Source organism: Choloepus didactylus, chromosome 6, assembly GCF_015220235.1.
Source record: "Choloepus didactylus isolate mChoDid1 chromosome 6, mChoDid1.pri, whole genome shotgun sequence".
Taxonomy (NCBI): domain Eukaryota; kingdom Metazoa; phylum Chordata; class Mammalia; order Pilosa; family Megalonychidae; genus Choloepus; species Choloepus didactylus.
Genome location: NC_051312.1, coordinates 108,256,259 through 108,284,242, shown reverse-complemented (window position 1 = coordinate 108,284,242; position 27,984 = coordinate 108,256,259). Strand labels below are relative to the sequence as shown.

General features: G+C 38.5%; 1 protein-coding gene and 1 pseudogene across 2 annotated transcripts in view; both read right to left on the bottom strand.

Annotated features, from left to right (window-relative positions):
* Nucleotides 1-27,984, bottom strand: part of FAT3 (FAT atypical cadherin 3) — a 652,719-nt gene that overhangs the window by 292,907 nt on the left and 331,828 nt on the right. The window lies entirely within an intron of this gene.
* Nucleotides 15,482-27,984, bottom strand: part of LOC119535873 — a 36,531-nt pseudogene continuing 24,028 nt past the window's right edge.

The following is a 27,984-nucleotide window of genomic DNA, read 5'->3' as shown; positions in this document are numbered from 1 at the left end:
TTAAAACCTTCCTCCTGCTTCTTGCACTACAATAAAAAGCGAACTCCTATGTGTTCTTACTCTGGCTTCTCCTCTGCTGATATTCCCCCTTATCTCTGGCTCTTGTTTCAGTGGCCATTTCTCTGATCCTTGAAATTGTCAAGTTTGGTCCAGCCTCAAGCCCTTTGCACTTGCTGCTTCCTTTACTAGAACTCTATTTCTCAGCTCTTCCCTTGCCTAGATCCTTCTTACCATTCACGTTTCAGTTAAAACCCCACCTCTACAGAGGCCTTCCCCAACCACCTTCTATAAGGTAGCCTCTGTTACTCTCACCCCAATCTGTTTCTATCATTCTTTTTCAGATTTTTGTATTTAGTTTGTTTTCCAGTAGTTATCACTCTCTGAAATTAATTCTCATTTCCTTACTGATTTACTTTTTTCTATCTTTCTACCCTTACTACAATATACGTTCTGTGAGAGCAGAAACCTTATTTGTCTTATTTATTGTATCTTATATATCTAGAAAACAACTTTGCTCATAACAGACACTCAATATTTATTGAATGAATAAAGGGGAGTGAGTGAATATAAAAATTTAACCAGTTCTTTGAGGTCTAGCTTCTGTCCCTTGTATCCTATTAAGTGTTCTCTAACGACCTGCACTCAATGTGAACTCCTAATACACTTTCTTATAAACATACATGTCCTGTTGCATTTGTAGGAATATAAGCCTTCTCTCCCCAACCAGCTTTTAACTTCCTGGAGAGCAGGAACTTTAACATTTCAGATGCAACTAAACATGAGGAATAATCAGAAGTTCATGCACTAACTTGTTAGAGGCCACATGGGCCTCACTAAGGATGTACATATTTTAATTTCAAGCACAATTTAGCAACCATTTTCCATGCCTCTCAATTCAACAGTGAATTACAGCAAAAAATTATGCTGCTAAAAATTGTTAGAGGCAGACTTCGACAACAAGACTTCACAGCTAAGAAGGAGAGATAAGAAGGGCATCTATAAAAAGAAAAAGTAGGTATAAGAAGTCAAAAGGCACACAAGGGTGTAGTGGGTATGACATTCAATGGTGAGGTCCAACATCCAACCTATTTCAACAGTGCCTACAGGTGTCACAAAAGCCACTTCATTTCAGCACGCTGTGATCATGGATGTTCTTAATGATGACCTAAGATCATCAAGGAAAGGTTTAATCATCATCAGTTTTTAAAAAGACAGGAAAATATTTTATAGCTTAGAAAAGTTAATCAAAAGAAGTTCTTTCAAGTGTAAGCCCTTAAAAGTATAGGTTTCAGCTGTCTAGACTCCTCTCCTCTGTGTGGGGCACATGCTTTCTGGTGAGATCAAATAAATAAGACATTCTTATGTGTTTAGCCCAGGGCTGGGCACACAATTTTGACTGATGGAAATATTTCTTAGTAAACCAGCCTAGAATGTGAAATTTAATCTCTGCAATCACTAATTCATATTGCTAAGAGACAACAGTTTGATCTGACATCTGGCTGGGATAATGATGGAGCTTGATTATGGATACTTCTAAACTTTACACTAACATTTCTTCCCAAGATATTGAGACTATTTCCCTGAGCAAGAAATGTCCTTCTTTGGATAGTAACACTAAGCAGACAGGTGATAAGTAGGAAGGAACTTCCTCATCTCCAGGTTCAAAGTAGTCCATAGAGGCTGTGTTTCTCTGGGAAACTTCTTCTATGACCAGCATGAGAAGAAGGATGGTGTGGAGGAAAAAGCACTGGGCTAGGAGTCAAAATCATTACGAGAGGACCTGACATAACCGAGCATTTATTTTGTGCTAGGAACTATGGTGAATACTTTTTGTACATTACCTCATTTACTCCTAAAGTCTTTTCTATCATCAACATCATCATCATCATCATCATAATCATCATATAGAAGAGGAAACCAAGGTTCAGCGAGCTTAGTAACTAGCCAATTTTGCCCAGGTGGTAAAGAGAGGAGCCAAGTCTCACCTCCAGACCATGTAACTCCGACATCTATTAACTTAACCTTGCAAGATATGGCTTCTATTGTTTCTGACACTTTCTAGTTGGATGTTTCACATATACTTAACCTTTCTGAGCCTCAGTTTTCTCAACTATAAAACAGGAATAAATGCATCTACCCTATCTCCCTCACAGAGTTGTGTGGAGCTCAAGTGCTTTCTTTCAAACACTGGAGAAAATATTTTGTGGTAATATAGTATTTACCATGTATAATGGTACACAGAGATAAGCCTGTTATACATGAGTATGCAGATGATTCCTGCGTGAACTCTCACATAGCAAAGACCAAACCAGGTTCTTTTCAAACATAAAAAATCCACTGTAAAAAAAAATTAAAAGCTTTTTAAAGTTTGATCATTTTTACCCCATCAGATTCTTCAACATGGATTTCAAAATTTTCTCCAAGTATCTGCTTCTTAGAAAAAAAGATACCCTGTGGAAATTTTTCCCTTAAGAAGCTCAAAATAAAATACAGATCTTTTAAATGAATGTGACCATTTGTATTCTCAAGGGTTACTGACATATTTTTCTACTTTAATATTTCAAATATTTTCCCAAAAGGCTTTTTTAAAAATTTGATTCATATCAGTCTGGAATGTCAAACTTAGTTACAAACTTGAGGCTAGTCATGCATCCCTGGGTCATTTAGTTTTGCATGAAGTTATCAATAATACATATTACAAGTCACTTCAGAAGAAAAGCTTACATTTCTCAGAATACTCATGGGGTCAATATTTTTGGCAATCTTCCAGTCAGGCTAGGGGTATGCCAAACATTTTGCTCATGTTCTCTCTCATTATAAGTTGCCAATGAATAATTGCTTAGAGAAATGGATGAAGGGACTTCCAAAAGCTAAGAACTCTCCATTCATGAAGCCTCCATAATGCACATGGGATAGCTTGGCTGGAACTACAGAGACCTGAGTTTAAATCCTGCCTCTGTCCCTCCATGAACTCTGGGTCTGGGCAAAAGACAAATTATAAGTCTTGGTTTCTACTGGTACAAAATGGTAATAATGATACCCTATAGGTTTTTTGTGAGGATTAGAGAATGCCTGTCATTTAGTAGGTCCTCAATAAAAGATTAGCCAAAACTAACTAAGAGGGGTATTAATTTTCTTTGAAAAGATTTGATGGATGACTATGTATAAAGGCCATCAGTTAAGCCACAGTTTAATGCAGCTGTGAGAACAGCACCTAGAGTCATTTCTCACTAGAATACCACCCATGTATGTAAGTAACATCAAACAAGTTTTTAACAATTGAGCTAATTTATGAGAACATTTTGTAAACCGTTAATGCATACTGGAGCATGCAATGAGACTGCTGTAAGGAGAAAGAATATTGATGTGGGTGTGGGAGGTGACAAAAGGGATAGGGAGAAGTAAGAAATAGGCACAGAGAAGAAAGAATAGTTAACTAGAAAGTGAAGGGAAAAATATCTACATGGAGCGTGAAGGATGCTCATTTAAGTGGTAAAGGGGAAAAGCATGTGGACACTAACTCCCCAGATATTAGTAATACATGATAGGCACCCTAGGAGAGAGCGCCATAGTAACTGAAATCAAGTTCATGAGAACTGAATTGGCTCTGCTGAGGGGAACAGGGTGTCTGTTGGTGGTGGTACTGTGATAGGCTGGATGTTTGACAGAATTAAGTCTGATGTAGATGGCTCAGTTTCTGACAAACATGGCTGGCAGGAAGTTGGAAGGAAAGCAGGTTTGTTTTTCTTATAATTAGATACAAAACAGCATGGTATCTGATTCAGCAGAATTGAGAGAAAGATACAATTCTCACCGTATCCATCACTCTCTCCCTTGGGTTCTCTGTGCATGAGAGGGTCAACAGAGAGATGGCAAGCTCCCTCATCAAAAAGAGAATAGGCAGTGGCCTGGTGCACTGAAGCACTGTATCTGCAGGTCACCCCATCCACCAGAAAGCATTACCAAAGAAAGGTGCCCATAACCTCCATCAGGCCCATGAATCACCTGGAAAATACATGCAATATGAAGAAACCATTGTGCTGGCTCAGCAAAATGCAGTTTCAAGTTGAGCCACTGCAGTCCCTTCCAACCAGACTGCTCTGCTAAAGCCATCTTACGTAAAAATTCTGGAGCTGTTGCTGATGCTCCTTAGAAAGAGGAACTTGATGGGAGATGGGAAGAGAAAGCAGTGGAGTCAGGGTCATTCAATGGGGAAGGCCTCACAAACTGTGTACCTACCCAATGTGGCTAGGCTCTCCCCAAGAATTCTTGAAAAGCAAATATATGTAAAAATGTAGTACATATATGCATTTTTTTTTTTTTTACCAGAAATGTGTTTACCCTGAGGAAACTATGCATAGATAAGAGCGACCTGGAAAACATTACTTCCATAAGCCTCTTATATCAAGAAGCTCTCCACCACCTTGATTCTTCTAATCTTTCCTGAGCCACACACACAACCATTGTCCAATGCTCTCTCTTGGTCTAGGATAGACAAGAGCATGTGTGTGGATCACCCTTTCATGCCCCAGTCTGACCACATGATAGAGGGGGTGGAAGGAGCTAGTCCAAGGAGTCTGTCTGACACTGTTATTGTACAACATTAAGAACATTTGAGAACATGCCTGTATGAGCAAAAAGTGTCTGTCTTGGGGAGAAAGGTCTGTATGAATGAGGTCATATTTGTTCAAGTTATTCTATTTAATGCTCAATACGCTGTCAATGAGTACTTAAAACACTTCTTAATGAGAAAGTATGTCCTGTACCTTGGATTAAGATGTGGGAATAAACTTGCCTTTACAAAGGACTTAATTATTACTTCATTATTGGGTTACAAAGGTCTTGTTCTTTTCTTTCTTAGTTCACAAACCAAAAAAGAAAGACCAAATTCAACAACCACGGAAATCCTAGGCCAGGAAGTACCACCATAATGTTTGTGAAGAAAAGCAATCTGTGCTTTAGACAGAATGCATTTCTCTCCCATTATAACCATAGCCTGCTAAAAGCCTGTCAGGAAATAAATAAAACACTTTTTGTTCAGTTGCCCACATCCCTGTACGCAATTCAAGAGATTTCAGCCTTCTCAGAAATGCAATCTAAGGTGAAGCCAAGAGACACACAGGCTGGGGAGTGGGGAGCCCTGAGGGGCACACTGGCTGCTCAACACTTGCATCATGAGGGACACCACCCACCACCTTCTTGTGAACTCACGTGGTATCGAGTCAGATTCACCCAAGATGGTCACACCCCCATCATATGCCATCATTCTTTCCAAAGGAAAAGTAGGGAGTGAAAAATAGAGTGCGCAATGGTTTATGTGGAGTATAATAAAGACATCAAGATGACTCTTATTCTTCCTAATGCGGATAGAATAGGATATGTGAATGAACCCTTTAATATCCATGCTTTTTCTAACACTATATTTTATTTTAAGCTAACCCTATGTATTTTTCTCTAATCAGTTCACCTCACAGTACCAAACAGAAAGCATTCTGAAGCAGACTGTGATTGTGGCAGCCAATATCAACAGTGGGGAAGGGGGAGGCTAGATTTTACAGTTGCAAAAACTGATGTGTAGTCAGTCTTTTGACTAAGGGGCTCTGACTCATGAATAATCCATAAATACCTACAGACCCTAAGTGCTGGGAGTTCAGAGACTAAATATCCTGTTGGCCATTGATTCTCCATGCCCAGCACAGTGTCAATACCCTAGGTATTGAAGAGCTGTGTTCAATAAAAGACTGAAGAATACATGGATGACTAAAGGTCTAGGGGAATTAATACACAGAATCCTTATTTCTATCCTCTAAGGTCAAAAAAGGTCTTTGTTGCACAATATTGAACATATGGGGAACAAGGAAGACTAAATCAAATCATTCTCTTATGCAGATATGTGAATGAAATGATTGGTATTCAAAAATTCCTGCAGGACACCCCCACCCCAGCTCTTCGAACCCTTATTCTAGGTTTTTTCTGGTTCTGGTGTTGGGCCTCTCACCCTCACCATGCCACATGCTACTGCTTATCAATGGGTGGACAGAGGGCGGCGGCAAGAAGCCTCTGCTCTTCCTGTTTCGGTTAAGGGTGTGGGTGCAATGTAGAGTGGGATGGTGTGTTTATGACAGCCCCACCTGGAATTGGGAACACACCACTGTACCAACGCTTTCTAACAAAAACCTACCATACCTGGTTACCATGTTTTGCTCCAGTAGATTTTCCTGGGCTAGCCAGGGATCCAATCATTTATCATAATGGCATGTTCTAATAGAGATAGCAAAGAAATTTTACAGAGAACCTGTTCATAATCTTGGGATTTATTTTAGGTGAAGCCTTGAGACAAAGGGTGCTACATCTTGCAACAGGGTCTATGTTATAGAACATTAGCTTTCTTATTCATCTTTCTAAAATGAGGAAGATACAAAGTGCTTCTGATTTTTAGCTGATGGCAGACACTAGATAGCTGTTTATCTGTCACTGACTGTAAAGGAAATACTCCCAGCCTGGTGCACCTTAGCCCAGGGACTTTCACTCTCTCCAAGCTCCATATTTGCTGAATGGCTAAATAAAATGTTCAAAAATTAATTTTGGTGTTTGGTGATGAACGCACAGCTATATAACAGTACTGTGAACAACTGAATGTACGCTTTGTATGACTGCATGGTATGTGAATATATCTCAATAAAATTGAATTTAAAAAAAACAAATTAGAAGATTTGTGATCTACTGTTGGGCAACATTGTTATCTACAAAAGAGTGACTAGATTAGTTTAAAATGACAGATGCTCCTCAGACCCAAGGCTAAGAAGCACTTGAGGTTAGAAACCATGTCTTATTTACTGTCACCCCAAAGCCTAAGAATGCATAATGAATAAACAACTGGAAAGTCCACTGTTCAAATTTAACTACTGCTGACACAAGACAGGTCCAAAGAAATGGATACAGAAAATGTTCATTTTCCTTTGCAACAATTCATGCGTAGATGCTGGATGCTTGTTATTCTGCTTGCAGCTAAAATGATAAAATTCTATGCCTTTTGAGCAAAAATATTTTAAGCCCCTGTTTTAAGCTTTGTAAAACAGCTGGTATGCTTATACTTAGCAAAAATTGACTTAATATTCCTACTAGTCTTGCAATAGTGAAACTGCATTAGCAGTAAAAACTTTCTGAAAAGATAACATTATAGGAGAAATAAGGAGATTAAGAGTGATATACTTAAACACTGAAAGTCCTATTTGTTATGTGTCTGTTGTTGCAGATGTGGTTGTTTATATTAAACTAATACAAATCTCTGGATTAAGAGAAATACATGAATATATTCCACTGTGTTCCTGAATACTTCCCAAATCACCTTTCCCAGAAAGTTCAATTCTCATCGCCCTCCACACATGTAAGGCCTGCCCGTGCTGTGGAAACCAACCCAAAGCAGAAGCCCATTTTTGGCAAGCCTAGGGGCCCTTTAGGAATCAGAAGCTATTTTGACTCTTATTTCAGAGATATGAGATGCTAAACTTCAGTCTAAGAGTATATGAGGTCAATATAGCTACCTTTGCAAAGTCAGAAGGCCATAATAAGTACTTACATTTGGCTTGACAATAGAATTCTTTCAAATGCATTTGACTTGGGATTTTGGAAAGTTCAATATAAATCACACCAGGCCATTAGCTTTCCCTCTTTTGTACTTGACTTAGAAGACATAAAACTCAACCTAGATAGGCCTAGTGCTTGAATTTTCTGTCCAGTATTGGAAACAGGTTTGTGCTGATTCCTTTCCAATTTTTACCCCACTCCCCCCTTGTAGCTAACTTAGTACAGCTTAGGCTCTGTGACAAAATCCTAGGTCATCTGACCACGTACTCTCAGTAGAGGGAGGGGATGTTACCGAAAGATGAGGGGAAGGATGTAGGCAAAAACAACAGATGTCTGTTACATTTATCTCCTTCGTTTTTGTACCTCTAATTCAGCACACAGGGACGGCACATAGCGAGTATCAGTAAGCTCTTGCTTATTGAAGCACTTGCATCTGATCAAACTAGGAGATAAAAGTAAAACACAGAAGAATATTCTATGAATAAGATTTTTGAGAGCTCCTTTCTTTAACCTTTTTATATACAACCAGCTAATTTTAGGGTATGACAGAAGCAGTGAAAACTAATTAAAATTTGAGTTCGATTTTATGGTGAGAAACTGTATTTTTGTGAGCCTGATAACTTCCTACTGCATAACTTCTTTGGTATTTTTTTGTTTGTTTGTTTTTAATCCATGCACCATTTGGTCTTTACCTACTCATACAGTTTTTCTCCCCTACCTCCGCCTCACTCCAAAAACATCAATGTACTACTCCCTTTCCAAATTTCTCCGTCTCTGACTCTGAGATCTTCTCTGCCTGGAATGTTCTTCTTAAAATATGTGCCCATCTAAGTCTTACTTATGTTTAAACGCCAAGTTCAAATCTTCTTTCAAGAAACCTTTGCGAGACCTTCTCATTTTCCATTCCTCTGTCCCTCCCCCTTACTCCCTATATAGTTTATACTTCAATTATACCACTTATGAGTACGTTCTCTGGACTAAAATAAATTCTCTAAGTGTCAGCCTTCACCTACTATGCATATGAATCATATACAGAACTTGAATCATAGAAGCTGCCTGAAGAATATTTGTTAAAATATTAAATGATACCAAAAGAAAACAGTGAGAAAAAAGATGAAGTTCTATAGGAAGAGAAGTTTGTCTCAACTTAAATATCTACTGCAATCTAATTTAGGCCATTCAGGCTAAAGAGGAGCATGTAGACATACATTTACATTGGTCTGATGTAGGAGGCTAGTGTTCAATATGCCTGCTGTTGGTACAAGATTGATTTCCTATATTTAAACATCCTTTTAAGAAAAACGGTGTTTGGTATAGAAACAGACGGTAGCCTTACAATACGAATAGCCTGAATTAGGTCTCAGTTATACATGTCACATCTCTGTTATAAAGATCTGAGGGGAAGGACTGCTGATTATGTGGCCAGAAAGAGAGAGAGAGCATATCAAAACTCATTGAAGAAGAAAAGCTTGGCCAAGTAAAGCAAATATGTTGTATACATTTTACTGAACAAGTGAACAAATTTAAGTTCCAGCAAGCAGGATTAAATTAGAAGGAAAAAACTGTGCCTACATGGTATGTGTTTACACATGCAGAGAGGGTCATAACTTGGTATCTGTAGACTAGAACTTGCCATACATCTTCATTTCTGAATCAATTCATTCAACGAATGTATATTGAGAGCTTACAAGTTTTTGGCAAAACTTTCAATAATAGAGAAGTGCATAGCAAATGAATCTGTGGTGGAGGCTGCACTTATCTATCAATACCTGCTTTTCTCTTCTTTCACAGTAATGGGAAATCATGGCTACCCAGCTGGAAACTACATTCGTTTCTCAGACTCCTTACAGAGATATGGAAAATTCAGGCCAATGGAATAGAACTTCCAGATCATCTCCAAGGCACGAACTTCAAGCCACATGCCCCACACCTACTTTCTTTCCCTTTCCCATGAGCTGGAGCATGAGTGTGCTTGTGCTCCAAATTCAACAATGGAGATGCAGATAACAGTCAAGGAGATGGTGAGGACACAGATGGAAAAATGTTATTCCCTGATTGAATACATAGATCATAACTACCCCATCAACCTTGGTCACATCAGACCTGCTATGTTACAAAGAAATAAATTTTCTGTCTTTTTTATGCCAGTATATTTTGGAAGTGTCTCTTACATGACAGCTTAATTTTTATCCTAATTAATAGAATTCATCAAGTCCCTAATATAAATCTTCCTCAAAACCATTGGAGAGAGGCTGAACTTCACCTTTCCATTTAGATTCAGAATGAGGACCAGACCGTGATGACTACAGTTTGTGGGCAATGTGAAGAATATTTATTTGCTCTTCTGTGGATCTTTGTCTACCTCCTCATTCCATCCAAACTCCTCTGGCTGATATCTAAAAGAAAAATGGCTGATTTCTTTCTCATGCTATCTCATGGGTCCCTGTGACTTGCCAAATGTTCTGGAACAAGTCTTTCAGCCTTTTTCATCTACGACAGAACAAATTACCTATTTTCCTCTGGAGTGTTTTGTTAATTTATGCCAGTAGAGCAGAAAGTGCTCCAGAGAAGGACTATTATTGTAAACCTCCTTTACTCCAACTACACAGGCAGTGTTGGAACTAATCACTCAGGAAGTAAAATCAGTAGGAAGTTGTCAAGAGAGTCAGCCTGCAATTAATCAATGAGGTCACTGCCAATAACAATAGTGTATTCTGTTGCATGTGTAACTGGACTTAATGGATATACCATGCTAGAAAGTTACTGGAAAAAAACAAAAAACAAAAAACAAAAAACAAATCTCATCTCTGCCTTATTCCGAAGAACAAATGAAAAAATCTGTGAGTCACACCAAAATGACATCAAAAACATACAGCAACAGAAGCTATCACTGGGAACACTGTTGTTCTAAAGACTGATTCAAGGTAAGTGGTGAAAAAAGAGACAGCATTATTGAAAATATCCAAGGTCTCTGAGTCTCGAGCAAAATCCTATCAGGAAAGGTCAGAACTTGGAAATTCTTAGACCCATATGGTCAGCCTCTTGAAGGTGAAGCAAAATGGGAGGCTGACTGCCTAAAATCCTGGAGGGTTAGTCTTGAGACGCAGAGAACTAATGAAGAATTTTACAATAGAGTTTGAGTAAAGTCTGCTTCCTACAGTACCTACAGTGGCTAAGTTTGGGGCCTAAGTGTTGTTTTTATGCTCAGTAAAGGTTCATTTCTATGTTAAAATAATATTTGGAGTACTGTGTTTTCCACTTACGGAAAAGGTCTTTTATCTTGGAAATAGAAGATCTGAAGGTGATCTAGAGGTTATTTAATTCACTCCTTTAGACAGAATGAGTACATTAAGGGTTATCATTCAGTGCTGATGGCTAACCTCGTTTCAATTCCACTACTGTGAAAAATGAGCAAGTTTGTTCCTTGTTGAGATTTAGCTTTAGGAAAGGTCAGGTAAGAGAAGAGTGAAAATGGAAAGGGGTGGGTAGGTGGGTTTGTCTCCTTTTTAAGACCTATCTCTAAAAAAAGCCAAAGAAGGGCAATTGGCAAAAATATCTCTTAGGGAGGAGGTTTGCATTCCACATTAGCCCTCCAGTATTCTCTTCAGGGGCCAGAGCTTAAAATCCCATCTTTTCTGAAACCATCTCGGGGATAAGAAGTTCTATGTTCTCAAGTACCAAGGAATGGCCCTGGGTCAACAGACTCTCACCATTCTAAGAACACAACTGAATATTCAAAATCAAGGATTTATTCTGGTAAGTTAAATATGTCACGCTAATATTTTTAATATTAAAAATAACTTAGATAGCTAAAATGGGTTAGGGGTGTTTTCATTTGTGTGACCACAACTAATTTGTTAACATTTATCAAAAATCCAAAAAATGCACATTCCTCTGACATGTAAGTCTATTTCTGGGAATTTATTTAAAGGGGAAAATAAGAGCAAACTAGTTTATAGGGTACTTGACATGGCACTTTAAAATAATAGTAAAAACTAAAAACAGCACCACCCTGGCTATCTGAAACAGAAAAGGTGACACATGGAATTCAATGTAATGAAATTATGCTAATAACCAACTTAGTTGATTAAATATTCCACTTTCTGCAAAGCAAGTTCCCTGTCTTGAGGATCCTAAATAGAAATCATTGAATTCATTTGAATTTAAGGGGATTATAAAAGTGGGCCTGATTTAACATAAAATGTAAAATCCTTAGAGTAATTATTCAATAATGTTAATAATGTTAATATCTGCCCATATCTGGAAGAAAGAAAGTAAGGGAAACAAGAAGAAAATCAGTTAGAAGAAGATTCTCATAGCTACCGTTCCAGGCAAATGTGTCGGAACAAGAAATCTTTCATGTAGCTTTGTATGTTTCTTACCTGCACTGCCTCTTACATTTGAAATTATTACAAGGTGAAGATAGCACCTTTCCCTTAATTACCTGGAACTTAGACTCTTAAAAACTCTCCAGTTATTCATGCTTAATGGGTACAGAGTTTCTGCTGTTTAGGGTGATGAAACAGTTCTGGTAACAGATGGTGATGACGGTGGCATAACATGTCGATGTAATTAATATCATTAAGTTGTATACATGAAAGTAGTTAAAAATGGGAAATTTTATGTTGCATATGTTACAACAAAAATTTAAAAAGAACAACAACAAAAAAACTCTCCAGTTAATTCCATTCAGAAATGTGACTTTACAAAAGCAATTCAGGGAAAGAGCTTGCTGAAATGTAGCCCATTTCTTAAAAGCATGGTATTTCATTGAATCAAAGTATGTTCCCCAAGGAAAGAGCATAAAAATATTACCATTTCAGACTCATTATTTGCAATTAACAGAGACTCATTTTAATCCATGATTAGTAGAGTTTAATAATACCTGATTCTAGGGATTTGGTAAAATTCCAAAATTTTAAATTTACTGACAAAAAGAACTAGAGGGTAACAAAAAAACTATTATCCTGGCCATTATTATTATTTTCTTTTTACATTCTTTCAATTTTTATTTTGAAATGATTTCAAATTTCTAGGAAAGTTGCAAGAAGAGTACAAAGAATTCCCATATACCCTTCACTGAGAGACTCCATTCAAATTTGACTAGTTGTCCTAATAATGTCCTTATTATAATAATAATTCTCATTTACAATAATGAATGTAAATAATAAAAATTACAAGTGTAAAAGGATCCAATCCTGAACCACACATGACAGCTAGTGGTTACCCCCCTCTTTAGTCCTCTTCAATCAGGAAAACTTTCTTCAGTCTTTCCATGACCTTCATGACCTTATTTATTTACTTATTTATTTTTGCTGATATTTTCCATTTATTACTGCAGTAGACAATTGCTTTGAAAGTGCAACACTAAACCCCTCTTGTCACAGCCTCTGCTCCTTCACCACTGGCAAATACTTGGAAATACATTCTTAGAGCACTGTGGACCACAAGCTTTTCTCTAGGTGGAAAATTATTACCACTGCCAGTGTCACACACACGAAAAAAAAGGATAAAAAGAGAAGAGCACTGGAGAGGAGTAGGGGTGCATTTTAAACAGAAAACCCAGCAAAGGGATCATGGGAAAACAGCCCCAACTGTGCACAGTGGAGAATGACCCCCACTTCAAGCAGCAATCTAATTTGTTTATGAGGTTGGCCCTGGCCAACCTTTCTTCCCCTGGTGTGTCTAGAGCAGACATATCATAACCACAACAGTGTCTCATCTCAGCAAATCAGAGGCCAATGGAGTTCAAATAAATGAGAAGACCTCCCAAGGTAGTTTGGGGAAAATGGGTGATTTGGATAAACTATCACTCTCTATCAGAAGTTGTTAGGCAGACCATCTGGGAGAGCACTGGGGCTGAGATGCTGCCTGACAGGGATGACTCCTCATTCTAACCAGCATAAGTTCAGCAGATTTTTGATGGGAAAAGATAACCTTCAAATATGGCAATTGGAAAAAGCCAAAACATGAGAAGCTCTAGAAAACACAATAGATACAAAAATGTGAGCAAATGAAACAACAAGCAAAAATATGACAACACACCTAGCCACTCATCCTGACAAAACCCTCACCCACGAACACATTATACACATAGGTGTGTGTGCACACACGTGCGCACACACACACACACACACAAATAGGTAGATGCCCAAAGGAGGGCAAATCCAAACGTCTGCTCTCTTTGGAATTTTCACAGCAAATCTGAGTTTAGACAAAAGTGAAGACTTTCATGGGGTCTAAACAACTCTCAGAAGACAGCCTTTGTTCCTCATTTTAGCCAATGTTGCTCCTATATTTGCCTGGGCCTTACACAACTGTCTGGACAGCAGAATTCATTCTTCATATTCCTGGAGTTTAAATCACAGCTAGATATTTTTGTCAGATCTAACTTCACCTGGAATGAAATCACCTCCCTTTTGGCCACTGTACTCCCCTGTTCTTTTAGGAAAAAAACATCCCCAAACAGGAGAAGCTAGAGGGTGTTCAGGAATTGAAAAGTAGGGAGAGTAACATAAATACATTAAGGAACAGCCTGTTACCCCCATATGATTTCTCTGAGACCAGGAGGCTAAGGACCCCTTAGTCGTCAAGGATATGTTTTAAGAGAGGCTTTAATTTTAAGTACTGCAGTCTTTGCTCCCAAGAGCCAAGTAAAGTAGTGCTACTGGGAGGCTGCTGTAGGACTCGCACTCCTTACTTATATCCTAGATGTTCCTTTGACCTCTCTGCCTTCAGTCCTTCTGGAATCAGACCACCCAGCTTCTCTGATGAGTGACTGGTCCTTCTTCAGGCATGCCTGTCTAGCTTTCAAGAGGTATCTCTCTGGACATTAGACCTCAACAGACACTGGGTGATGAGGACTCACCATAGGTTTTTCTAACCACTGCGACAGGCAGAACCATGCAAATAAATCCATTCATCAAGGTCACCTTTTCTTCAGATGTCCCAGTTTCAGGATCATAGAATTTTCCAAATGAAATGTTAATATCTGGCAACAACCAACTTTGAACAGCTCATTTGCTTCCCTTCCTCAATGAGAGGACTGCAAGGGCCCACAGAAACAGGGCTGATACCCAGGCTCTGCTCACGTGGGAAAATGATTTCAGTCACTACTCTCAGCTTCAAATCCTGCACTTCAAACATATAATTCAGCTCTTAATCAAACTGGATTCTGGTCCAGTTTAATTTACCAAGGCATACCTTCTAAGCTGCCTCAGTGAAACTAGTGTGGCCCATCGGATTAAAATTCTAAGTGCAGCAGTGTCTAAGAAGGAAAGTGAGACTCCCACTGGAGGGAAGACGGGAAGGTCTAAGGAAGGGGACTATACAAAATACTGGACACTCATCACATCAGTGACACATTTCAAGAAAGTGGTGAGGTTGGGGGAAGAGGGGAGAGAAATAAACAAAATGTCCCAATAATTTAATGGCAGAGCTAGAAGAGAGCATTTACAGCTACTGTGGGACTCTCCAACAAAAAGCTTTTCCGGGAGGCACAGGCATTCATAATACTGATAACTCTCAGTCAACAGCTGTGGCATAGACACACGGGCACCACACCCTCTATACAGTGTGAGAAGAACACAAGAATGCCTACGAGGCATCAGGGCAGCACACAGCAAAATGAAAGGCTGAACTCCCCCCACAGAACCCCATTAAAAATCAGTTTGTCTATTACAAAGTCACAGTTTCCATTTTTCGGCTTTATAAAGTCAGCGATGCTGGAGGGTGTCTAGCGGACTCTATCCTCCAGGAATGAGTCAAAAGGGGAGCCCATGGCTCAGGGATGTCCCTACAGTGAGCAGATGGACGGCCCACTGGAGACCTCCCAACCACTGTGGACACATACACACCCACATACAGAAAAGGATTACTGCCAGCTTGTGTACTTTCACAATGTGATTTTTGTGTTTCTGAAACTTGAATTGTCCTTGATGCGGCTGGTGTGGGTTTTGTATTCCATAATGGCGTTGGGAGGTAGGTTAAGCAGTCACCGAAGCATGTCCCAGATTTGATCTGTGGTTGCTTGGTTGACGGCAGTCTTACTCCTTATTGAAATAATGTCCTTCTGAAACCAGAAACAGACCACAGCCCCACAAATCTCCTCTCCAATCATGAACTGCTCCTCCAACATGGCCAGGATGAGATTCTCCCAGCAATGGGATGCCAAGCCCTTCCTCAGGTGAATAAGCCACTTGCCACCAATTTTATTTGCATCATCTTCCCACGTGGGCTTAATGCCTTCTTAGAAGAGATGGAAGTCACTGTGCCCTATCAGGTCCCCAGGACACACTATGTGGCAGTAAAACCTCCAGAACTACTCCACAGAGGCAAGGGTGCCGATCTGCTTGTATTCTGTTTATAGATCTGTGAGCTGGTGGGATGGCCGGGGGTCCTCCTGGAGTACCAGAAAGTGTAGTTGTACTGCAGAGGATGCTCTGCTGGTCCTGAGACAAGAGCCTTCCTCTTGCTGCAGCTGCTCTGACTCTTGTCTTGTTCCATTTTTTCCTTCTCACCATCTTTCTGTGTGCTGTTTTCTTCATTCTGATCATGGTCCCCACTGCCATCATCCTTCAAGGCATCGAACTTGTTGTTTATCCCCTTAGGTGTTAAAGGTGGGCTCCAGGTGTGCCCATTGCTACTAAGGAGTCACTACCCTCAGTTCTTCTCACTGGACAGAGCTAAAAATTTATGAGTGCGTAGAGATACATACATGTACACACATGCATACCTTACATCTATATTTATTTCTATAGCTAACTATATATGCTAAAAACATTCCAATGCCTCTAATTCCAATCTATTATCAAAGCAGTCATTCTAGCCTCCCCCCATTCCTATTTGAAACATGTGTCTCCTCTAACAGTAAGAAACCTGGCTTCCATTATCCACTTACTTAAATGCTCAATGGCCCAGGATGGTACTAAGCTCCTGACAGCACCACCAGCCACCACTCTGCTCAGCGCTTTCCTCTTTTCAGTTCTGACCTCCATGGGCTGTCCTGCTCAGGAACCTTCCTTGAGGGTGCTCAACCGTGCCAGCCAACCCCTCCTTCACTTGAGCTTGCTTATTTTTGGGTGATACAGGTAAGAAGGGAGGAAGAAAAGAAGGGAGGCATGAAAGGAGGGAGGAGGGCAGGGAAGGAGGGAGGAAAGAAGGGAGGTGATCAATTTTTTGTAGCAATTGTATGGCATTTTTTTTTAATGAGAAAGAAAAGAAATAGCAAAGAGTAACAGCTAAGAGCATGGGCTCTTAAATGAAACTGGATGGTTTTGGATCTTGAATCTGCTACTTATTAGTGTGAAAATTTAGGCAATTTACTTTATCTCTCTGCACCTCTGTTTAAAATGTAGAGTGAGGATGGTGTATTTATGACAGCCCCACCTGGAAGTGGGAACACACATGACTGAACCAACACTTTCTAACAGAAACCTACCATACTTGGTTATCATTTTTTGCTCCAATAGGCTTTCTTGGGCTAGCCAGGGATCAAATCATGTATCACAATGGCACATGTTCTAACAGAGATTAGCAAAGATATTTTACAAAATCGCTGTGAGGATTCGGGTATTTATATTTGTAAAGCATTTAGAACACCAACCATAAGAATAAGCCAATGTTAAGTGTTTTATTACTTACTTACAGAAATTTATAATTTCACACCTTCAGATAGTACTATAAAAGATGCCACTGCTGAGAGAGCCATTTTAAGACATGAATGAGTTCAACCAATCTTTTTATGTTACAGCAAAAACACTGATGATGCAAACTATGGAAAGACAGTGCAAAATTAAATATTTGAGACATGGAAAATGAAACTCATCATATTTAACACTTACTTATTCCTGTTCCCTAATCCCCCATTTCTGCTGAATATCTATATCAGTAGCAGAGAATCTGGGTTACATGTCAAGAATTTGCAAATATTAATTACTCTCCTAATAACTTCATTTTCAGGGACTGCTATAATCATTTTTACATTTTTTCTTCCCACTAAATGATAAATAAGGTATTTGTTCAGCAGTTAGCATTCCTAAGATGAAAGCCTCTACATAAATAGGATATCATTTTAAATTACAAATCTCCAGCTCAAATAATCTAAGTAAATTCCACAGGCTATTCAAAATACAGCTCAAGGCAAAATACTGTCTTCCAGCTGAGATAATGACTTAATTTCCCAATCAGTGTTCTCTTTTTTTTGCATTTTTTTCAATCTATGGAAACATTTCCTCTGCATATGTAGAGAATGAAGTGGTCCCTAAATAAATATTATAATTTATAAATAGTTATCACACACCTCTGTGAGGATCACAGACTTTCAAAGATTTAAAATATATGCATTCCCCCGCTCAATTGTAATACTTTCCTTTCTACCACCACCGTTCTGGCAATAGTTTGTTGAGGACTCCTGTTTCGACCTCTAGTTCGTGTTCCTAGATAAAACAGTTTCATAAACACATGGCATTAATGTGGCCACAAAGTGAAATGCTAGCCCAGCATACGCTTTCACCACTGGTTGCACAAACAGGTTTAAAGGGCACTGGGACAAAAAAACATGCTAAGGCAAAAAAAAAAAAAAAAAAAGAAAAAGAAAAAGAAAAAGAAAAAGAAAAAGAATAAAAAAGCCCCAGATGTGTTTAAGAGACTTTCTGATGCAAGACTTAGCTAAATGTCAAGTGGCAAAACAGCTTCCTGTACACTTCTGAAACTACATGAATCACAGTTAAATTAAATTTTTTAATATACTTGAAATGAAAAGAATGGGTCTTTGCACAATCCAAGGACCACCACTAAGATCAACAATGTTGTTAATATGGAAGGTAGCTTATGAAGCTAGGGTAAACGGCTGATTTGTGATTTGGTGACTGGCTCACCTGGTCTCAACCATCCCCCAGACCATATGATAAATATAACAATAATAGTAGTTATTTATGGAGCTTCAAAACTACCCAAGTCATATTATTTCCTTTAATCTTCCGGAAACACAGAAAGGCAGCCACATTTTTTTACCAATTATTTAGATAGGGATAGGGAGAATCAAAGAGTTTAAGAAACTTGTCCAAGTTTCCCCAGACAGCAAGAGGCAGAGTTAGAATTCAAACCCAGCTCTCAGGGCAATCTTTGCCTTGCCACAATAAATTGCATGTTTCTTGCTTAGGACCAATAAGAACTTAATCAAAGCTGTGGAAGCTGGATGCCTCCGTAATTAAAAAACTTCATCTATTGTCTCTTTGGTTTTCAATATGCTGTTCTAAACCACATTCTGTAGACAAATAGAGTCAGGTAGCCTCACTTCTAAAATTCTTTCCAATTAAAAAAAAAAAGAATCAAGCATTTTCAGATGCTAAACTCCCTGGGAATAATTCAAACCTTAGTCAAATTGCTTTAAAAAGAACTTTAGCTCCAGATATGGCTGATAGCAGTGGTATTGGGGGTGTGGGCTGGGGTTGGACAGTATGTGAGGTCTCTTCAGAGCTTTAGAGGCAGGACTGGACCAACAAGGAAACTTTCTACACCACAGGCCATTAGTAGAGTGGTTAGCAAAGAGAGGGGCAGAGAAGGGGTGAAAAGTGGGGGAAATGCTTCGAATGGGAAGCAAGAAGGCCAAAAAAACCTATATTATTTACACATTGCAGTTTTGTTAGGGATCCTGCAGGCACACAGCACATCAGATGAATGTCATCTTAGGCTAGTTGTATCTGAGCTTACAGATCTCTGTTTTCCTCCCTGAAATATGTTTCCCTAGTCCAGCCCAGTGCAAATCTTTCCACCAAATTCCTGCCTTCACTCAACAGAAAGTAAGCAAAGGCAAAGAAAGGAGAGAACTATCTTGTACAATTAGAGAACAAAATTTCTCTAATAGAGGACTATTCCAAGCCCCCTCCCTAATGCTAAAGGTCTGTGTAATGCTAATTAGAGCCACTAAATGCAAAGATATTTCTTTTAGGCAAGGGAGCCCAAATTAAATTTAATTTAATGTAATTGTAAGAGATGTAGTTTTAAAAAAATATTCTGCAAAATGCTAATGTGATTTTGCTGTAATAACCATCTAATAAAGAAAACCAATATTTACAGGGAAGTACATTAAGTGAAACATGAAATTGTGAAAAGAGATTTTAAAAATGCCTTATCATGTAAAATATACTTTATCTAACTGTGTCCTACAATACCTACAGTAGCTAGGTTTTAGGCCTACATTTTGCTTTTATGCTCAGTAAAGGATCATTTCTATGTTAAAATAATATTTAGAGTACTGTGTTTTCCATTTACTGAATGGGTAGGTCTTTTATCTTGGCAATAGAAGATCTGATGGTGATCCAGAGGTTATTCAAGTCACTCCTTTAGTCAGAATGGAATTTAGGCTATCCTGGCAGGTGTTATTTCACTTTAAACACTATGACATTATTTCGCATCCACTAAGCTCAGAATAGTACTTAGAGAACATGGGCTTTTGTGGACCAAGAGATTTCATTCGAAATCTGGTTCAGGGACAATTATGAATGTCTCTGAGCCTCAGTTTCCTTGTTATAAAAAACAGGATGTAATAAATACCTACCTTTAGGTATGTTCTGTAACGTGTTGCTAGACCCAGTAAATTAAAATACAGGATGGTCAGTTAAATTTCAATTTCAAATAATAAATAGTTGGGGGGATAATTTATTAGGATATTACAGGGTACAACATTTGTTGGTATACCTTATAAACTAACTGGTAAGATGAGATGTCCATTCCTGGAATAATCAGAAGATGGCAATTCAATAAAAACCAAAATCAAAAGTGCTATGTGTGAGTGAGGAAGGGGAAAATTAGGTACCTTAATTGTTGAATATCACAGAGAGAGTAGACCCTTGAATTAGGTCCTACAGGAACTGTTGTGAAAAAATAAAATAAGAGTAAGGAGGAGGGTATTCTAGATGAGAGAATGCTCATCCTCAAGAGTCAACAAGAACACCTTGGCTGTGAGGAGATACTGTTTGACAGGACATGGCAAAGAAGCTTGGCCAGAAAGGGTGAGGCTAGGTTATAGAGGGTTTTGGGTACCAGAGTAAGAAGCTGACTTACTAGCTACATAAGAGCCATATTTCTTCTTCCTGCAAGGAGGCTAGCTAGCTCTGTGCCTCTGCTAGGATCTCAGGAAACTAGATGATGATGGGTGATGGCCAAATTTACATTTGGTCTGTAACAAATGCAGGGAAAGTAGAGCCAAGAGCCAGTTACCTTGCAGAAGTGAAATGGAAAACAAAGCAAGAGGTGTCCAGCTAGGGTAATGGCATGACGTTATTAGCCAGAAAGGCCAAACCCAAGAATGGGGAAACAAGTCAGAAATTAGGAACACCCCCGAAAACATGAGAATATGCAATGGAATGGAGGCAACGGTTGGAAAAATTCCCTGAGCTGCTCAATTATAGCTCTGGGGTTTTAATAGGGCTCCCAAAGCTTGGCAGGTGAGGGCAACCGGGCTAAGGAAGCCATGCAGGCGCAGATGAAGCATCCAGGGCAGGAATTCAGCCATAAATCACCGAGGGAAGTCAGACCAGGATGGTAAAAGGGGAAAAGGGGGAATGGCCAGAAGGCCTTCCCTTTGAAGGCAGGAAAAACAGGACTCTAGAGAAAGACAGTGGGTAAATGAGAGGCAGGAGGCAGAAGTCGATTCAATATAACAGATATTTAATAAGCACTCAATATGTGCAAGATAATGTTCCAGGCTTTGCAAAGAAGACAGGGATAGTAAGCCATCCATGCATTCAAAATGCTCTTTGCAAAAGGAGAAAGATTAAGGATGAGAGAACTATAGTATTAGCCAGATTCTGTTACGTGACAAAAGAGCGCATGAGGCAGGTACTACAGGTGTGTACATGGCAGGAAACTGTCTTCCCAAATTGAGGAAAGGAGAGAATTGGAGAAAAGTTATTTGAACTAGACTTTACAGAATAGGTAAGATTTTGATAGGTACAGCCAGTGGTAGGGGAAAAGCATTTCAAACACAGGTAACATTAAAAATTATGGTCCTATCACTGGACAAAACGAGGTATTGGATAGTGCATTGAGATCAGAACATATTGAGGCATCTAAGTAAGGAGGCTCTGGAGTTCACCAGAAAATAAAAACCAGAGTTAGGTGAAAAGTAAGAACTTTACTAAGAGATATGGATCATTATTCACCCTGACTTTCTTTTTCTTAAACAAAAAGCTTATATTTTTATCTTTGTCCATGCCAACTTAATAAAATAACAAAAACAAGATTACAACCCAGACTTCTTTATATAGTTTAAGCAATCCAAGTAGCTATTGTGCATAAAATGTATCCTGAATAGCTGTATTTATGTAATATTGTGGTCCATGTCAAATTATTTGGTTACCTAACTATTGCTTTGTGTAAAGCATATTAATTATCTTGAAATATTCAGAGATGATATAATTACTGATTTTTATTTATTCTTGATAATTTTCAAAGAAGGCATCCAATACTCTGCCATTTGTGTACAAAGGTGTTTCATAAGGTGATGTAATATGGTTAGTCCTATCACCTCCAATACCTTCTCATAACAGGTGCTGATAATGGAAAAATTTTTCTGATGGAGCTCCTCAATTATTCAGAATTCTGCAGTGATAGGAAACAGTACTTGTATGTCTTTTTTCCTTTCAAGTGGAACATGGGTCTTTATTAATATGCCTAGTAGAGTTTGATTGGGGTCCTGCAATACCGCAGCTCTTTCAGTGATAGACTTCACAGACTGAAGTACCCTGTACCCAAATTTAATTATCTTAGGGCATAACCACAATATATGATAGATTGTAACCCTTTTATCCACAGCCTCCAGCAATTTGCTGAGATGGAAGAGTGGCCTATTATTGAATATATTTCCAGAAAAAAAAAGAGATTCCATAAATCCAATCAATAGTGCATTCCAGTAGCTTACAACCCTCAGCAGCAGCAGGGTCTCCCTTGGGCACTACCTATAATCCTATGGCCATAATTTAAACCAATTTCTTTTCATTCTGTCCTCCAGTCACCATCCGCCTCTCATGTTTCTCCCATCCTTCAGCCTTATCTTCTACTTTATTCTGTCCCTCCAACCTTTCCTTAACAGATTCTGTTTCCTAATTCTTGAATCATTTTCACTGATCCATTCCTGACCTTTTCCAAATATTTCATTTGTTGTAAGGTCCTGACATAGCAGTTTAATAAGACTAGACCCCTGAACTTCATGTTATAAATTTTACTCCTGGATTAATCTGGATTTTAGCTTACAACACAATTAATGGAGCTGGAGATAGTAATCTTGTTTTTAATAAAGAACTGTCTTAGTGAACCATGGACTCAGAAATGTCCTTATAAGGTAATACCATTCCAGTCACCAAGATAACTGAGTATTTTCATTTTCTTCAGTTTTTCATTCCTTTCAACTCCTCTGTCAAAACCACATACTTAATTACCTTCCCAGCATTGGTTTTTATGCTCTATTAGACGATGATGGAGAAAAATATTACACTGCCATGTACTTTTTTTCTAAAGAACATAAAGCTTCTCTAAGTGATCTAATGTGTCCCTAAAACACTCATCCCTGAGAGATGGAAGGTTTTATTACCCCTTATTTTATAAATAGGGAAAGTGAGGCCAAGGAAGATTCTGTGATTAAGGTTCTGCAGACTGGTAAAACAGGGGTGCTTTTTTGTCCAGGCTCTCTGAAACCTAACACAGTTGGAAGATAGCACTGCATAATAATCTCACTCAAATTTGCAGTCCATTATCAAAATAGGAAATATTTTCAGTACAATTTTGTGGCAATGTGGCATGGTGGAAAGCCCATGTGCTTTGTTTGCAGTCTGAAGACGCAGGTCACCCTTCTTAGATGTGCAACTTTGAATAGATCATGAACACTCACGGGGTTTTTGTTTTGTAAAATGGTCATGATAACAATGTGACCTGCAGGGTAAATCAGTCAGTGCTTTCTTAACTGGATATAGATGAATGAACAAACCACCTTCAAACCTCCCAATTCTTAATGCATTTTATAATTTTTTAAAATTATGTAGCATACTCACAATCTCTTAATAAAGAGAATCAAGTAATTCCCATGAACACTATTACAGTCAGTGCTGGGAAAAATACAATTTTTTTCTTTTTTGCTTATCCAGCATTTAATACTCAAATTTCTATTTTCTGGGAACTATTTCAATATTTCTTTGAGTCAGTAATTTACTAGCCCACATATACTTTTTAAACACAAAACTTAAAGAGTTTACACACTATGTGTTTCAACACACGGTACATAATATAGGGGTACCATAAATATTTGCTGACTTCTTTTTAATATAATACATTACCTGTAAATGATTTACTTTTTCAGTGTGTACATTCTCTAGGTCAGTGATTTTTTTTCTCTCTCTCTCTCTCTTTCTCTCTCCCCTGCCCTCTCTATTTTGATCCCTCTTCCCTTGAATTTCCCACAAGACACAATTGAAGGAAATGATACAAGCAAAACTCATATATCACAAATAGGTCTGCTTTCTTCTCTGGAACTGACTGGGAATCTTCCAACATTCTGATGCCCTGAGACTTTCTTTGTTGAGCCCCAGGTAGCCTGCCTGTAGGAATCTCATAGCCATGATACTAATTTTTTTTCTAAAGCAGCTTTTCTTTCTTAAGTTAAAAATTTCAGTGTAACAAGTACACTGCTTCTTTCCCCTTTTTGTAGCTATGAAAAGCAAAATCTAAGTTAGAGGAAGAAGTTCTGTTTTGTTTCAAAGAAAGCTGTTCTTGACCACGTTCAGGAAAAATGGAATAGTCCTTTCTATCTTTCTCCCTCCAGTGTGTGACAAGGGCTCCACTGCCTGGAACCTCTGCCTCCAAGTTACTGCCAATTGGCAGAGGCAGTATTCCTCAGAGTATGCAAACTTAGTGTTCTTGGACCAAATCTGCGATTTTTAGCATTAGATCACAGAGGCTAGAATTTGAATTGATTGTCCCAATGGTTTAAATGTGTTTCGTGGACTGTACTTACTGAAATAAGAACAGCATATATATATATCCTGCTTGGGAATGAACACATGATCCATAACACAGAAATTCGAATTCTCCTCCTAGGCTAAAGATTTATAAATTTATTGTGATATAACCCACCTGTTTGTAAAAATGTCCCCCAAAAACCCCACCTCAAGAAGCTATTTAATGACACAGGCAAGGTCATGCTAAAGGTGAAATCAACAAGTAATTGAAACCAAACCAAGTAACTAAGTATTCGCTAAGAGTTAACTTTAGGGAGCCCCCGAATCACCAGAGTAAGTGGATGTACACTGTGGCAAAGCTGGCACCTCCAAGGAGACTGCTGCTGCTGCTGCTGCTTCAGTCTCAACCTTCAAGGACCTGAAGGCCTTCCTTTAGAAACTACTCTCGTGATTTGCATATGCTGCAGAATTAAGTGCCAGGCCTAAGCAATTACCTACATTGGCTGAGAAGAGACTTAAGATCAGAACACATTTTTAAAGTTCTAATTTACTATTCATTATATGACAACTCATTATTAGGTTAAAGTAATTAGTATATAAACCTCAAACTAAGCATGGCACATTTTAGTACAACCTGGAAAGGCAAGATCTCTGATACTTTTAAGTATCCTTCTTTTATTCCAAATTCTAACTTCCATTTCTAACCTCAAAAATCTGAAAGCAGTCCTGAAGGAAAAGTCTTCCTCCTTCTGCCTATTAACTCATTTATATATATTTTTAATTTAAAAAGAAGCTCTCAGGGAAAGAGGAAGAGGGAGAGAGAGGCAGATAATATTTATTCATGTGATTTATTAAATGATTCCATTTAGAAGTTCCAGATATGGAATTAGCATATGCCCTTATACTAATTATGACAACGACTCTGTGAGGTAACTATTACCATCCCCATCTTAGAGACTTAAGGAAAAGGAGGCTTAGGAAAGGAAGAGAAACGCAAATGTTGTCAAAAAGAGAACTGTACCCCGACCCCCACCCACAAATTCCTTAACAAGGTCTTTAGAAGGGCTTTACATATTTTATAATTACATAATTAATTGAGAGTATGAAAGCTATAATATGTAAATAGTATTTAAATGAAAATTTGATTCATTTCAGGACATCTAATTACAGAATCATACATAATGCATTATGATGATGATGATGACGATCATGATTTCTGGTACATCATTTGAAATCAATTCATGGTGTTGCCTGAGAGGTAGAATGAACTCAGACTGGACGAGAAGCCAAAGGAATGGCATTAATGTGCCAGTCACTGGGCTGGGTTTATCTGCATTACTTCAAGTAATCCTTACATCACCTGTGGTTAGTTTTATATGTTATATACTCATTTATAGCCTGCCTTACTCTCCCCAATCCCTCAAAAAATACATATGAAGTAGCTAAAAGATATATATGTGAATATGACAGGACAAATAATAAATAAATGAGAAAATCAGGGAAAAGGGGAAACAAATGATATGAAAATTTTTAAAAAGCAAAAGGCATAGAAATAATATGCTTGTGTGGTTGGGAGCTTAGGCTTTGGAGCCTACAGACCTGAATCGGATTGCAGGCCAGCAGCTTCTTGCTTCAATAGTGTGGGAACCTTAAGTTAATGACTCAAAGGCTCAAGATCCCTATTTCCTTATTTGCAAAGTGGGTATGTGTGTATACGAGTGAGTGTCTGTGTATGTATAAATGTGTATACTTTATATATCAGAGTACACAAGCCTAATCACAGGGTTGCTATATGAAATACAACCAAGAATATATGTTAAACACTTAGCATCGTGCCTGAAATTCAGCAAATGCTCCACAAATATTAGTCATTGATACTGAAAATAGTATACATTACATAGTACACAAAGAGGTGTGCCAAAGATGCAGGGCATTTACTAGAAGCTTGCCACAATTTGGCCCAACCTCAAACCCATTAGAGTAAGAGGTTAAAATATCTATTTCAAGATTTACAGGTTGTATTAGGAGAAAACAAATCAATTGCTCAGGATTTGATATAACTCTTTTTCCCCCGTTATGGAGACAGGCAAGCAATGTCTCCTGTGGGTTTGTGGTGGTTATTGTCATCCCCTATTTTAAAGATAAAAACACTGAAGCTCTGTAAAGTTAAATTCCCAGTTCAGAGGCGCATGGTTAGAATACAGCAGGACTCGGGGCTCTTTCTACTTGAGCTTGCTGCCATGTTTAGGAGTTTGGAGCCTACTGAGAGTTTTGGAGGAAAGGACTTCATGGAAGCCAGTACCTGTGCCATCTCTGACACGCACCATGAACATATTTCACAAGTTCCTTGCGTGCAAGGAAATGGGCAGTGAGGTGGTATAATTTTTATTTTCTGTTGCTCTGTTAATATAGTTATCATGTCAAACATTTGTATTTAACTTTGGTCATCTAAGACCAAACACTTCAAAATTAAGTGTGTGACACTGCATGCTGACAACTAGCCCCACCTACTGCTACATTATTTGCAACCAGCATGGAGACATAAATCAAATTTCTCTTCCCTCTTAAGGCCTTCAGTATGATGTCAGCATTGTGAAAATAAAACTTTGGTCATTTATTAAACTTGCCTTGAGAGAAACTTGCCAATTATATGTTGAAGCTTAATGAAGAACCTTCACTGTAGGTGATTTGAAATTTTGTATTAGTTTTGTAACTGATCAGTAATGACCATGGTTTCCTGTATTCACTTCCAGCAAACCAGAAAGCAAAATGGCTGTTTCTAGACATTGTGAAGAATCTTCCTGCTGGTAGAATACGGTGTGAACCCCTTTGGGGAGCCTGTTCCCCACCACTACCACCAGCATAGCTCCCCAAAGGACAGGCAGAGTTAACCACAGGTCACTGCACAGCACAGTTATTTAAGCATTTATGACCCAAGATGGGTAATTTAGCCAGTGGTTTCCCACTAGTTCTTTAATTTATGAAGAAAAGGGGACATCCTTTCTCATCTTTTTTACCTTTAGCACCTGCAGAGATCCTGACATGTAGTTATTTCCTAACTTAGTACATTTGAAGCTACAGAGAAAGCAGAGAAAAATTAAAGGAACTGGAATATAAGGCAAAACAGCTCCAGTTTTGTCCAATTCATCAGTGTTGCCTAAACCAAGCCATGGCATCTCTCAATTCTGACATGGGTATATTTCTAACAAGCAACCTTCTTCTTTTCTCCGAATTCTAGCACCATCTTCACATGGTGCCAATTTCTTTAATTAGGCTTGCAAAATACTGCATGCTTTTTGGTTAACTCATGAGGAAATCAAATGCTTAAACTGTAAGTATTGAAAATTCAATGTATATTAAGATGAAGGGTTCTGTTGTCATGGTAACCGAACAGGATGAAAAAGAACAACTCACTCATTCAGCAATAGCTACTTCAATTACTAGT